This window comes from Mus pahari, chromosome 4, assembly GCF_900095145.1.
Source record: "Mus pahari chromosome 4, PAHARI_EIJ_v1.1, whole genome shotgun sequence".
In the NCBI taxonomy this organism is placed as follows: Eukaryota; Metazoa; Chordata; class Mammalia; order Rodentia; family Muridae; genus Mus; species Mus pahari.
This window is the reverse complement of record NC_034593.1, coordinates 26,116,035-26,129,922: the sequence shown is the minus strand read 5'-3', so window position 1 is coordinate 26,129,922 and position 13,888 is coordinate 26,116,035. Positions and strand designations below refer to the sequence as shown.

At 42.6% G+C, this 13,888-nt stretch overlaps 1 pseudogene; it reads left to right on the top strand.

The window, feature by feature from the left end:
• The first annotated feature begins 781 nt into the window (after positions 1-781).
• On the top strand, positions 782-1,817 carry LOC110320252 (annotated as a pseudogene).
• The last annotated feature ends 12,071 nt before the right edge of the window (positions 1,818-13,888 follow it).

Genomic DNA, 13,888 nt, shown 5'->3' with positions numbered 1-13,888 from the left:
ACCCCTTCAGCTCCTTGGGTACTTTCTCTAGCTCCTCCATTGGGGGCCCTGTGTTCCATCCAATAGCTGACTGTGAGCATCCACTTCTGTGTTTGCTAGGCACTGGCATAGCCTCAGGAGAGACAGCTATATCAGGGTCCTTTCAGCAAAATCTTGCTGGTATGTGCAATAGTGTCTGCAGTTGGTGGCTGATTATGGGATGGATCCCATAATACTTGGCTTTCAAAGCATAATCCTCTTCCTTCAGATCTTGTCAAGGAAACATGTCAAGCAGTGCAGCGTTGAGGGGGAAAGCAGATGACATCAGCAGTCTTTTTCTCCCTGGGAATCTACACAGTTATACTTAGGAATTTGGCTGGGATCTCCCAGTGTGAAGCAGCATGGGCTGAGTCCACTTAGAGAAGATTCGATTTGACCAGAGCAGACTGTAGAGGAAGCAAAACAAATTCTCATATCTTTAGGTTAGTAGGTGCCTCAGGTGTATCAGACCCTCTGTTGGCAACTGCTTGGATATTCTTGTTTCTCCTGGACCTCACCTACATTGTACTCATACTCACCTACTATGTACTTGGCCTCTGAAGGCTTCGGGCCCTCTACACAGAAGCTGTCCACATGAGATGACAGCATAACAGCCAAAATGGGCAGACAAGGTGCCTTACCTCTGAAATCCTTTTCAGAAATCAATAACCCAAGTCTCACCATGACTGAAGCCTCCGCTGTCTTACTCTGGATACAATGAGATCTGCCACCTCACACTCCTGCCACCATGCTTTCTACTACCATGGTAGACTGTATCCCTCAAAACTGTAAGCAAGAAATAAACACTTAAATCACTTAAATTTACCAAGTAGTTGAGCAGAAGGAGAGAGAGAGAGAGAGAGAGAGAGAGAGAGAGAGAGAGAGAGAGAGAGAGAGAGAGAAGTGCACAGGTCAGTTTCTGTGAAACCACACCCCCAAAGTAGTTTAGAGCCAAAGCCCTCCACCCCACCAATGTAGTACACATCTGTAGGTAAAAGCTTCCAGTACCACCTAACAAAAATGAGCTGAGTACAGCAGCCTGAGACAGAGACTATAACCCCTGTCCTATATATACACACATGATCTGAATATGTGAGATGGCTTTTTTTATTTTATTTTATTTTTCAAGATAGTGTTTCTCTGTGGAGCCCTGCCTGTCCTGGAATTTGATCTGTAGACCAGGCTGGCCTCAAATTTACAGGGTTCTGATTGCCTCTGCTTCTGCCTCCGCCCCCGCCTCCGCCCCCGCCTCTGCCTCCCAAGTGCTGGAATTAAAGGTATGTACTACCCTGACTCAGCTTAAGAGGTGGTTTTAAAACAAAAATCAGAAACATGGGAGTCGCAGAGCTAAAGTTTATATTGAAACAAGACTGTGACCAAATCTAAAATTACTAGAAAAAGCAGGCATGTGCTGCTCTGCTGAACTATGGGAAGTGAGTGATAAAGAGGCACAGATACCCTTTCCATCTCCGCCGCCACGTCCGCGCATCTGCAGTGGATGGTCGTCTGGAACTGCTCCAGCTTCTTGATCAAGAGGAATAAGCAGACGTACAGCACGGAGCCAAACAATTTGAAGGCCCATGGTAGTTATGAAACGTAGATCCGGTAAGCGAAAACCTGCCACTTCTTACGTGTTCTTACCTTCAACAAGAATGCTCGGGCTACCCTCACATGATCCGAAAGAACAAGTACCACCCCATCTGCGTATGACTGCCATCCGCAGGGCCAGTGCCATCCTTAGAAGCCAGAAGCCTGTGGTGGTGAAGAGGAAACGGACCCGCCCCACCAAGTGCTCCTGAGTCCCACACCCCAGAAGCAATAAAGAATCCACTGATTTGTTGGCCGCCCTCCAAAAAAAAAAAAAAAAAAGGCACAGATACAGTCACTAGTTCATGCAGAGGTGAGACCCCCACCTCGCATGTGGTCACTAAGCCCCAAGTTTTCAGGCCAAGGCATAAGATTCTCCCAGAGAAAGCAACTGAGGCCTCTGACCTCTTCTTTCCTGTCCACTCTATAATATAATAAATTAGAGCTCTTGAGAGACAACACATTTTAATTTATTACCTTTGTATGTGAAACAAAGATTTATACTTATAAAAATATTTTAACAAAAGGTACATCTATATGCACATATATGTATATTTTTAAAAAGGTCTTTTGAATCAGGGTCTCAGAGTGTAATCTTGGTTGTGCTGCTCTGTAGACCAGGCTGGCCCAAATTCATAAGACTGTCTTTGCTTCCTGTGTGCTGGAACTAAAGCATGCATCACTACACCCAGACATGCATATACATATTGTTTTGTTTTGAAGCTGGAAAAGACAGATGATCATTTCTAGTCCCTTCTCACACACAGCCCCCATGGGAAGTGGGGACCCTTTGTTCCTAGTAATGTCTATCTTCTCCCGATGTGGCATTGGTTTCTATCAACTCAACACAAGCTAGAATCATTTAGAAAGATGAACCCTTAGTTGAAAAAATACCTCTGTAACACTGCCCTGTAGGCAAATCTATGGGGATTTATTTGATTGAGGAATGATGTGGGAGGGTTGTGCCCCACCTGGGCAAGAGTCCTAGGCTGTGACCCCTGAGAAGCAAGTCACTGAGCAGCACTCCTCCATGGCCTCTGCTTCAGTTCCTGCCTCCAGGTTCCTGCCCTCACTTCCCTCAGTGATGGCATGACCTGGCAGTCGTGAGCTGAAATAAACTCTTTCCTCCCCAAGTTCCTTTTGGTCCTGATGTTTTCTCATAACAGTGGGAAGACTAACTAAGACATTGAGGTAACTTAAAATGTCCAGTTCTCCTTTTGGCTTCTCTCAAACTCCTCCCCACTGAGCCCGGAGGCAGGGCAGATGGAGCCAGGAAGACTTGGTGACCTTTCTCCATGATCTCATCTCACCTACCACTAGGCATCCAACTTGGTTGTGTGAGGCTGGAGTGTGATCTGGGCATCTGGGTTTAAAGCCCTCTGGAGATTCCAGAACTGAGGTCACTGCCCTCACATAACCATGCACTTACTCAGACCACTCAGAAGCCACTGTTTCAGTCAGTGTGAACCTGTCCAAGCTGGCAGGCCCTGGGAATTTACTCAGGACAAAGACATCCTTGGCTGTTGTTCCAGCAGCTTCCAGTAAATCGGAGCTGCCACCATAGGCACAGCCACAGCGAACTTGGACTTGATGCACTGTCAACAGCCCATAATATTCCCTCTTCCCTCTCTTGCTATTTTGGTACAGATAAAAATCAATATAAAAATAGCTTACGGTGAGGGCTGTAACTTAAAGACCTAAACCATTTCACTATTTAAAAGCATGCAACCCCAGGTGTCAATTTGTATCAAAACTAGAAAATTAAATTGCAAAATTATACTCCTTATTCTAGGTAATTATTAGTCCTTTCATTTTTCAGACATCTGTGTATGAATCTAAGGGAAGCAGTTCATCTCCTGCAGAAAGAGTGTAAGGAGCCCTGATCTTGGAGGGGCTTCCTGGAATTCCCATCCCTGTCCTCAGACCAAAGGAGGCCACACCCACAGCCCTGAATCTATAAGCCTGGCATTACGAAAGCCAGCTGGGCCCATGTCCTCACCCAGCATTCACTCGCTCTTCTTTAAAAGACATTCAAAGTGACCCAGTGTGACCCAGTGTGAACCAGTGTGAACCAGCCAAACAGGTAGAAAAAGAACAAGGTCTTCGCTTCCACATGGGAGCTAAGTCAACTGGCCTAGAGTACAATAAGGGTAGAAAGGCCTAGTGATGCAGAAGAGACTTGCAGTCAGTAAAACACTCTATCTCCTTCCCCAACACTTCTCAACTTATGAAGCCACTGTACTTCCCTGGTGACGATTCAGTGTCCTATGAAGAATGGTCACTTCCATTCAGTTACCAGATGAAATCTTCCCTTGGTGTTTTCACACTTGCCCACTGGCTTTAGAAGGACTTCTCTCACTGAGCCCAGGACAAGGATCTGAAGAAACTGGGCCTGGAAGCTATCTATGCTTTCTCCACTACTTACAATAGTGAAGACACCAAAGAAGATTCTTCCAGAAGCTTCCTAAGGAGAAGAGGGATTTAAAGTGGTGAACACCCACTAAATAACTCTTGAAGTTGTTTCCAACAAGTGTGAAGCTCCTTAGAAGCCACGAGTTGGCAGCCTCCACTCTAGCACACCTCCCTTGAGTTCCCTTCCTCCCCATCTCTGCAGTCTCTGACGCTGACTTATGCTCAGGATGCCCAAGTGACTCCACACCCAGATGTCTCTGTCAGGTACTCCCCACAGCAAAGCCATACGTCATCCTGGAGAGCCCACCCTACTGGAAAAATTATAAAAATAAGAGCACCCATCCATTCCCAAGACTGGGCTTCCACAGCTCCCCTTAGGTTCAGTTCATGAGCAGAGTCCCTAGGAGATGGGCCAAGTGCGTAAGGAATCAACCCCAGGGCCCATCCATGGGATCAGCTCTCTCCCTCATCCAGAGCAGTTTCTGTATCTGACACACGGTCTTCCATTGAGACTCAAGGAGGTAAGGCCTAAACCCACAGTCATACAAGGACAGAAGAGGTGAAAACAGGGCTCCGGTCGGCCCAATTCACAGCCTGTTTTGCAGACCACCACGGCTCTTTCTTTATCTTGTTCTTTCTGTCATCCTAACTAGTAAAATGTAGGGGCTAAATGGAGATCCCATCTGAGAGGGCCTACTTCTCATCTTCAGAGAACTATGCTTAATCTCACCTGAAATACATCTCTTTCTCTTTTCTTTTTAATTTTTAGATTTATTTACTTATTAATTTTATGCATATGAGTCAGCTGTAGCTGTCTTCAGACATACCAGAAGAGGGCATCGGATCCCATTACAGGTGGTTATGAGCCACCCTGTGGTTGCTGGGAATTGAGCTCAGGACCTCTGGGAGAGCAGTCAGTGTTCTTAACCACTGAGCCATCTCTCCAGCCCTCTTTTCTTTTTAAAAAAATTTTAAATCTAGATTTTTTTTTTTTTAGTTTTTGAGGATTTTATACATCAGTACTATGATTTATGATTTCCACCCTTCCTTTTCCCTCCAACTCCTTGCATCCCCACATCTATTCCCTCTCAAATTCATGGATATATTATATATAAATTATAATGTGTTTATATAATATAAATACAGATTAATAAGATAATTACATAAAAATACATGAAACCCTACTGGATTCACTTAGTGTTGCGGCTCAGTATATGTGTTTAGGGCTGACCACTTGAGATTGCATAAACTATACAATAAGCTTATCTGGGAGCTTGGCCCTGGAGAAAAATGATTCATTCTCTCTCTCTCTCTCTCTCTCTCTCTCTCTCTCTCTCTCTCTCTCTCTCTCTCTCCATTGATTATTGCCTATAGTCTTTATCTTGCAGTGGGACCTTGGAAATTTCCCCCATCCATGTTGGCATGTCAACTGGTGTTATCATTACAAAAGCCTTACTTGGGTAGCCATGTTGTTGAAACCTTACAGGTGCAGCTTCCCTTTCATGTCTAGAAGACACTATAGCAGGTTGTCGTGGTCCTCTGGTTTATAACCTTTTGACCCCTCTAGCATGGTCTTCACTGAACTTTAGGTGTTGGGGTAACATTGCAGTTGTATTGATTGGAGTGGAGCACCCACAGCTACTTACTCTTTCTGCATTTTTGACCAGGAATAGTTTTCTGTAATCGGTTCCATCTGTTTCAAAAAGAACCTTCTTTGAGGTTGGGTGAAAGCTACACTTCTCTGTGGGTTTAAGTACAATAAATATTTACAAAGCAGTTAGAAAGTGTATTGATTGCCAACTCTGGGGGCTCTGGTGACTTGGAGGTGAAGCAGAGGGCTATGGTGGTGTCACATCAATGTGCCAGGGAGGTCCCTTGGCACACCAGTCCTACTGAGCAGCCTTGACCAGCTGGAGAGCATGAGCCAGGAGGCCCAGTGAACCCCAGAGCCAGTGACTAACAAACAAGCCTAGGAGCTCAAGGAGCAGACACGATGCCATGCTATGCTGGAAAAAACATCCCCAGCTGCTTGCAGGCAGAGGCGCAGGGGAGAGGTCAATACTGGAGATTCCCTGGTACTATTCTACCTGGGCAGGTAGACCATGATGGAGATGACCTCCAGCCCAGTGTCATGCAGCTGGGGCAGGCAGTTCATGCCTGTGATGACCCCTGCTCTGTGACCCATGGCAAGAGCATGACATAACACCCCTGAGATAAACCCAGACACTCAGAGGCCCTAGTGCCACTAAGATAAGCAAGTAAGTGGAGGAAAGATAGAAGAAAGAGAAGAAAAAGGATGTATGAAGAGAGGCAGAACTGGAGATGTGAGGGTAGTGAGGAACACATGATCTCAGTAGCTGATGATGCCAACCAAGGCAGGAGTGAGGTCTTGGCTCATGCTGCCACTGAGAGTCATATCTGGGTCCATGGTCCTGCAGCAGCCAAGATCTGTTACCACAAAAGGCTGTCCCTGGTCTAGGCATAGTCACCTGGGGCCATGTTGATGTCTGTGTAGAGCTGGTCCCATCCCTCACATGGGCATCATGTGAGAGTTGGCCCCACCTCTCGCCTGCTGCAGCATTTGAGAGATTGAGTTGGCCCCACCTCTCGCCTGCTGCAGCATTTGAGAGATTGAGCCCTGCACCTCGAATGGGCCACAGCAGAGCCTGGTGGTGGGGGCACAGGCAAGCCTGCCCCAAGGACATGAGCATGGGAGAGATGGTCCCACAAATGCAGTGGCATAGACAAGGGAGAGGTGACCCCCATTGTCACTACCATCTATGGCAGACAGAAGAGGTGGCCCTGAGGACATGAGATTGGGGGGAGCTGTACCTGTCACTCACTGGGTGCAATACTGCAAGCCCTGGGCAGTGTGGTAGAGTTAGCCCTGGTTGCAGGTTTGTAGGCACCAGGGCAGGTAAGCAGGAGAGCTGGCCCAGCCCCTTACCTGCTGCAGCACTCAGGAGAGCAACCCTTGTATCATGCCCATTGCTGGCTGCAGCATTTGTGGAGCTAGCTGGAGCAGGGCTGGATAGCTCCCCCTGGTGGTGCAGAAGATCTGCCAGGCTGATCAACTCAGCCACCACCCAGGTCCACAACCAGAGCTTTGAGTTGGCTCACAACAATATCTACTTCATCTATGAACTGCTGGGGTGAGTGAAGGGGCCAGTCCTACAGATCCAAAACTACAGGATCTCCATGACACAGGGCAACAACAGGATATCCTACAAGAGTCCCAGTGAGGATCCAGCATTGACAGTGTAGCAAAAGCCAGAGACAAGAGTCAATGGCCTCAAAACAGACCAATGACTCTTTGCACTGAAAGAAATGTGGACAAAAGGGTATTCTGTGGGACAAACAAGTTTTTGTTTCTTTTGATGGGGAAGTTGCAAGGGCAGAGGTCAAGTGCGAAAGGATGGGGAGATGAGTGGGATTGAGGTACATGATATGAAATTCACAAAGAATTATAAAAAGTTAAATAATTTTTAAAAAGAAATTGTATTGCTTTAAGAAAATTGCAGTAGTACGTTGTCCAGGTTCCATGACCTCCCTAGTCACAGGTATTTGACTAGATTTACAGTACCAGGAAAGAATTCCCTCCCCCACAGCAAGCATCTGGTACTAAACAAAACCCAAGGGAAGCTGTACGGTGCAATACACAGGTAAGATCCCATGACTTGGGAGGTGGAGGCACGAGGATCTAGTTCAAAGTTATCATTGCTACGGAGCATGTGAGGCCAGCCTGTTCTACATGAGACATATCTTAAAACAAGCATTAAAGGAAAGGAAATTATCTTAGCTTCCTTCTTGTGGTATCTTAAAGTAACTTTATTCAAGAAAGCTTCATTTTAATGTCTTACAGGACACCAAGCTCCTTAATAATTTATGAGAATGTTACAATACTAAAGTGGAGCTTTGAGTTAGAACTCTGGAATACCTTTCCTCAAGAACATTTGCTGGAGATCTGCTATGTACCAGGGCTGTGCATAAAATTATGTATGAGATTATGCATCCCCCAAAGAAGTAGCTCGTCAATGTAATTTATGTTTTAGAACTAAAGGCTAGGCAGGTAAGATGGCTAAGTGGGCAAAGATGCTCTCATTTGTAGAACAAGAGACTCCTTCACACAACACACACACACACACACACATCACTATATAAATAAATGTAGTACTATTTTAAGTAAAAATTACTCTACTATTAAGCATTCGCAAATTAAATAAAAAAAAAACAGCTCAATTAACAGAACCACTCAAACTATTGCCCAGACCCAAACCTGTGCATCTCAATGATGCTCAATTAACAGAACCATTCAAACTATTGCCCAGACCCAAAATTGTGCATCTCAATGAACTTATGTACAGTTAGAATGACTATCTTAACACCCTGGGGCTACACTTTTAATTTTATATTTTCATTATCAATTACATTTTAATTTACTTATGCATTAAAAAAAACAACAACAAATTCATGACAGAGTTAAAGCCAGGAAATCAATTAGCTTCATAGCCTCTTTCATGACTTGTGTCCTTTGCCTACAATCCGCTTTCCTCATCACCTGAACAAAAGAAAGGATAATGAACACATCAGACACATATACAAAATGAAGCACTGTTCATCCCCAAGGAAAAATAAGTCCACAAGAATTGCACAATAATGGATGGGCTTAGAAGGCTATTAAGCAACGTAACCCAAACTCAAAAAGAAAAAAGGGAGGAAGGAAAGAAAGAAGGGAAAGGGGGAGGGAGGGGATGAAGGAAGGGAAGGAAGGAGTGGGAATGGAGAGAAGGAAGGAGGAAGGAAGGAAGGAAGGAAGGAAGGAAGGAAGGAAGGAAGGAAGGAAGGAAGGAAGGAAGGAACATTTTCTTTCATATGCAAATCTTAGCCTATAATGCCAACATTTATGTATGCTAACAAACATACAGGTGGTTATTGCTAGAGCCTATTGATCAGTCAATGTGGGAACCACAACTGGGGGAGTGAGGAAGATTATTGGAAAGGCAGAAAGAAGATGCGAGAGACAGATATGGGAAGGCTGCTGGTTAATACCATACCAGCAAGCAATTATATTTTCTCAGTGTCTTTTAAAGGCAAACAATACAAAGCATGACCAATTCCAGAAAGATAAACAATGACCACAAATGCTTATGTGGGCAGCTTATGGTATATAGTATCTATGTTTGACTAAGGCCATTTCCTTCAGGTTTGGACAGTCTCTCAAGGATATATGTGTAAGTGGAGGAACTTGGCAGGATATGATGCATGTCTTAATTAAAAACAAAGACAGATGTCAATAGATTCGTTTATGATTAATCACAAGCAAGAAGTCAGTCAAACTTAACTTTGGATGTGCTCCACATATGACCCACTTTTTTATACACAAGCCAAAGCTGTCTCAGCTATTGGTGCAGAAAGACTGTACTTGTCTTAGGCATCATTTCAAGAGGTGTGGATTTTACCTGTCATCAACACATGAATCGTAGCATTCATGGCCTATCTTAGGTTGATCCACCTCTGAGAGACTCTTACCAATCTTTTTATAAATCTATTAGAGGCACTTTGCAAATCATGTAGCAGAAAGTTGTGCCTGTCTTAGGTTGCCATCCAAAAAACACAGGTCTTATTCATTGGCATGTGAATAATCTGTTATTCATGACCTGTATTAGGTTGAGACTGTTTTCAAGTTGACCCATCATTGACTACCAACTTCTGCTAGGGGAGACTTTGGAGCTTAAACTTGTGTAACTTGGCTTTGATATCTGTAAAAGCTCTGATGATTCCTCATAAAAAAAAAAAAAAACATGTAATAGACATGCCATAAAATGGATCACACAGCCAAGTCCTGCTATGCCCAATAAGAGAGATGTAAATGGAGACCATGAAGGAAAAGTGGCCTGTAACTTTTTCAGAATATCATTTACAATGCTAGCAGCATGAAAGACAAAGGCTTTGTATTTCCTTAACTGACAATCTCCTTATGCAGGGCTAATAAATCTAAAGAAGTATTAGTATTATACCATATACCTTGAAAGTGCCTTTTTACTCTGGTCCAGTTATGCTGACTCTCATACATTTTTGGAGTTATACAAATCCGTAGAAAGTGAGAATGATATTTCAAATGGCTTCTGACTTTTATTCCTTGTACCTCATCTCCCATGATCTGCATTATATCATATAATGTGTCAATTCTTTGTTCTAGCTGTCTATTCAAATCTTGTATGCTTAGGGCATTGGTTACATTCTCTGTAGGATGATTAACATAACTAGCTGTTTGTACCTCTTGTGCTAAAGTTAATGCAGAAGTGGTAGCACTGGCTATAAGTGTTATGAGAACAACAACACTGACAATGATCAGCCCAACCATATGTTCGTTCCTTTCCAGAACATGTTCTAATTCTTCTAATATTTGTAAGCCTTTTTCCAAATACCAGTGCTCAGAAAAATTTACAGGAATCATAATAAATGCTGGTTTATGTACTACCATTAAAAAATGACCATCATACAGTGCAGAAACAAAACTGGGCAAGAGACAATTAACAAGAAAGAATATTGAACTCATTATCAGAGCTAATATCGAAGGTAACATTTCCTATTAGTAAAAGATCACGTGGGGTAACACAAGATGTTACATTTACCTTGACCCCAGAATCTGTTCCATTTTTTTTATCAGCAGCAAGCATAACAAGGTAGCTACTAATTTCCAAATATGTTTCTGAAAATGTCCAGAACCAGCTCTCCAAATGCCCATTCTCATTTCCTTTTGTCCAATATTGGATTGATTTGCAGACCAGTCCAAGAATGAGTCAGAATAACCAGTCATAGTAAAGGAAAGCAGAAGGTCATCCTAACCACTTCACCATTTGGTTGATTTGTTGAAGGCAAGTTCCATGGTCTCCATGTTCTCTGTCCTGCAAGGTCTAAAAGCCTGAGGCAAGGCAGCTTGTGGAGTCTGAGATAATAGGCACTCCCATCCTAATGTTTACACTACAGCCTTAGAGATACTCTCCTTCCAAGTCTGTGGGTCCACAGAAACACATCCAGCATTGGTACTATTTCTAGTAAAACAAATAAGTAGTCCCTGACTCATTGCAGTATAATTCACCAACTTGGAATATTTTTTGCTCTCAGACAAAGGAAATTCTAACAGCTGAGTATTAATAGAGGTCACAAGTACTTCTGGCCTTGACCACACAGAAGGATGTAGTAAAGGTGGGTAAGGAACATATGCCCAGTACAGTTTCCCTGTCACCATCTTCAGGGCACTCAGCAAGGTCACAGTCAGCATCATTCTCTGTCCCAGCATCAGTGTGTCTCACCAATTGCTCTGGAATCCACCACACTTCTTCAGCATCCTATGAAAAAAACACAAACATGGCCTCTTCCCTCTATTAATACCTGATCAGGACCATGCTGTATGACAGTAAGTAGATCCTTTCATTTCACCTGAGTATAAGTATGGTAAATTGATGAATGCCGTAGACACTCAGCAGCAGAGAGTCCCTTGGCATCCAAGGTCAAAAAATTCAAAATAAAGTTTTGTGGTGAAGGAGTATACATCTCCCCCTTTTAAAAATTTTATGTAACTGATTTTTCTTTTTTCTTTCTTTCTTTCTTTCTTTCTTTCTTTCTTTCTTTCTTTCTTTCTTTCTTTCTTTATTATTTTCTTTACTTACATTTCAAATGCTATTCCGAAAGTTCCCTATACACCACCACCCCTGCTCCCCTACCCACCTACTCCCACTAGTTGGCCCTGGCCTTCCCCTGTGCTGGGTCATATAAAATTTATAAGACCAAGGGGCCTCTCTTCCCAATGATGGCCGATTAGNCCATCTTCTGCTACATATGCAGCTAGAGACACAAGCTCAGGGGGTACTGGTTAGTTCATATTGTTGTTGCACCTACAGGGTTGCAGCCCCCTACAACTCCTTGGGTACTTTCTCTAGCTCCTCCATTGGGGGCCCTGTGTTCCATCCAATAGCTGACTGTGAGCATCCACTTCTGTGTTTGCCAGGCACTGGCATAGCCTCACAAGTGGCCGCTATATCAGGGTCCCTTCAGCAGAATCTTGCTGGCATGTGCATTAGTATCTGGGTTTGGTGGCTGATGATGGGATGGATTCCCAGATGGGGTAGTCTCTAGATATTAAAGATTTATTTATTTATTTATTATATGTAAGTACACTGTAGCTGTCTTCAGACACTCCAGAAGAGGACGCCAGATCTCATTACGGATGGTTGTGAGCCACCATGTGGTCACTGGGATTTGAACTCAGGACCTTCGGAAGAGCAGTCGGGTGCTCTTACCTGCTGAGCCATCTCACTAGCCCGTAACTGATTTTTCAAAGCTCCGTGGGCTCATTCCATAATTCCCTGTCCTTGAGGACATGCAAAATTAGGTATATCATATATATTATAACTTATATTTTATAGATCGAACTGATATTTAATTTTTATTTTAATATGTATGAGTTATATTTAACATACAATTTCATTTAAAGTATATAATCAATATTTTATTCATATAACTTATATTTACTGTATATAATATAGTAACATATGTAAGTCATATTCAGTGTATATAATTTATATTTAATATAGATAATTAACATAAACACATGCATTTATGAAAAGGCATGTAGTTATTATATACATTTCTTAATGTATATAATTTCTAACTTGTTTGATTTGTTTGTAGAAATTATATTTGGACCCACCTGCTGGATTAGATCAGCATAGGCAGGTGTACTTATCTGGCGTCTGTTTGATGTGTAATATGCAGGCGCAAGTCTTAGGACTCTTGATTTCCTGAAGTTTATATGAACTTTTGTTTACAAAAGGATGGGCATTGGTATTTATATTGTATTGAAATCCATATTTTAGAAATATAGTTAACAGGCATCTGTTATAAAAGCTATAGGTTTACAGCTATAGATATACAGATTGGACAGAGATGGTTTTAGCATGATGAGAAGCATTTTTAAGTTTATCAGAAGACAACCAAAGAGAAATTTAAAATCTTGATACTGTAACTGAATTGTAAACTGCCAGTGTTCCATTAGCTTATTAGAACTCCATTGATCAATATTAAAATTCTGAACTTTGAAATAACAATAGCATGTTTGTTGGGGGGAGATGAAACATTTCCCATTTTAAAAAATAACTTCTTACATCTCTGTAACTTGTATGTATATATCTTAAAACATCTTCCTAGACCCATCAACATTTCTCATTTGCAGTTACCAACTTTAGACACCTTACATCTGAAGCATTTTCTTATTTCTAAATTATCATCATCCTCGATCTTTTACATCCTCTAACCTTCCTCAATTGCATTTACCAATCTCAAACATTTTCTAAAAACATTTTTTCTTAAACTTTAACCTGCTGGATTGGATCATAGCTCACCTATGCCAGAGCACCTCCACCTCCACCCCAAAAAGCGAGGGGCAGGAGTGAGTCCCCACTGCTGCTTCGGGACTTCTTACTTTCAATTTCTCTCTTATTTGCCAAAGTGTCCTCAGATGGGCTTCCTTCTCTGAAACCCACTTCTCTCTCCTAGCCCTAATCAGGGTCCAGAGATTAAAAGTATCTACAGGTACTTTACCTGGTCCTTGCACATCATAATAATTTTGAAGACTTTCTCCAGCTTTCTTCCAGGTTGCTACATTTATTGTACCTTCTGTCAGAAAACCAAGGACAAACCTTCTCAACAAAATCTAAAAAAAATTATGTAATTATTGTTGCCCTACTTTAGCAAAGTATATTCTTAAGCTTTTGCACAAAAGCATGCAGCCATTTCCATTTTTTCCTTTTCTTTTTTCTCTTTCTCTTTCTTTTCTTTCTTTCATTCGAGCCTAACACTGGATGCCATT